This window comes from Aethalodelphis obliquidens, unplaced genomic scaffold, assembly GCF_003676395.1.
Source record: "Aethalodelphis obliquidens isolate GAN/ISIS:26980383/991018 unplaced genomic scaffold, ASM367639v1 scaffold91, whole genome shotgun sequence".
In the NCBI taxonomy this organism is placed as follows: Eukaryota; Metazoa; Chordata; class Mammalia; order Artiodactyla; family Delphinidae; genus Aethalodelphis; species Aethalodelphis obliquidens.
In genome coordinates this window covers 4860612-4861424 of record NW_020838035.1, presented here as the reverse complement: position 1 = coordinate 4861424, position 813 = coordinate 4860612, and the positions used below count along the sequence as shown (strand labels likewise).

General features: G+C 47.7%; 1 non-coding gene across 1 annotated transcript; it reads left to right on the top strand.

Moving 5' to 3' along the window:
* Positions 1 to 246: 246 nt before the first annotated feature.
* On the top strand, positions 247 to 319 carry TRNAW-CCA (transfer RNA tryptophan (anticodon CCA)). The gene has a single exon. It is a non-coding gene; the product is annotated as a tRNA-Trp (tRNA).
* The last annotated feature ends 494 nt before the right edge of the window (positions 320 to 813 follow it).

Genomic DNA, 813 nt, shown 5'->3' with positions numbered 1-813 from the left:
CAGTAAATAAAATAAATCACTATTGGAAAGTCCATAAAAAGCAAGTTATTCAAAAATCGATGGGTGAGTGCATTATTTGGCTCAAAGGAGTAACGTTCTGCTTCTTTTGCAAAATGATATTGGGCTCGTCCATGGTATTCCTCGGGGCTGGGATTGACCATCTGTTAGAGTCATTCCACAGGGGTGGTTGGACCCCCTTCTGCCCACAAGTTGGTTTAGTGGTCAAGACAGATGACGCAGAGGACTTCCCTGGTGGTCCAGTGGTTAAGACTCCATGCTTCCAATGCAGGGGGCTCAGGTTCGATCCCTGGTCAGGGAACTGAGATCCTACATGCCGCATGGCCAAAAAAATAAATTGAAAAAAAAAAAAAAGAAGACAGAGGACGCCACGTGCATGAAGAATGTATGAAAAGGTTTACTCCTCACATCATGAGGCTTTCTAGGGAGGACAGGGCAGGCTCCTGAGAGGGTACAAAAAGGCTTGAGAGAGCAGAGAAAGCGTTTATAAGGTTAGGTTGTGATCCTGGGGTGAGGTTCCTAAACACGGTACTACTGTTTGTATAGTTTAAACCTCCCACCCTGGGCAAGGAGGGTACACCTGAGCATCCTCATCAGCCTGCCCAGGTGTGGACAGAAGGGGACAGGGGAGAGGTGGGCTTGAAAGTGGCCAGCAGCCCAATGTCAACAATGGAGTGAGCTCTTTAGCAGAGCGCCTTCTTCATACAAGTCAAGTAACTGGGTCACAAAGATTCACCTACTTGCCTGGGGTCCTAAGTCAAACCAAGATCTCCAGGAACAAGCCAGCATGAGACT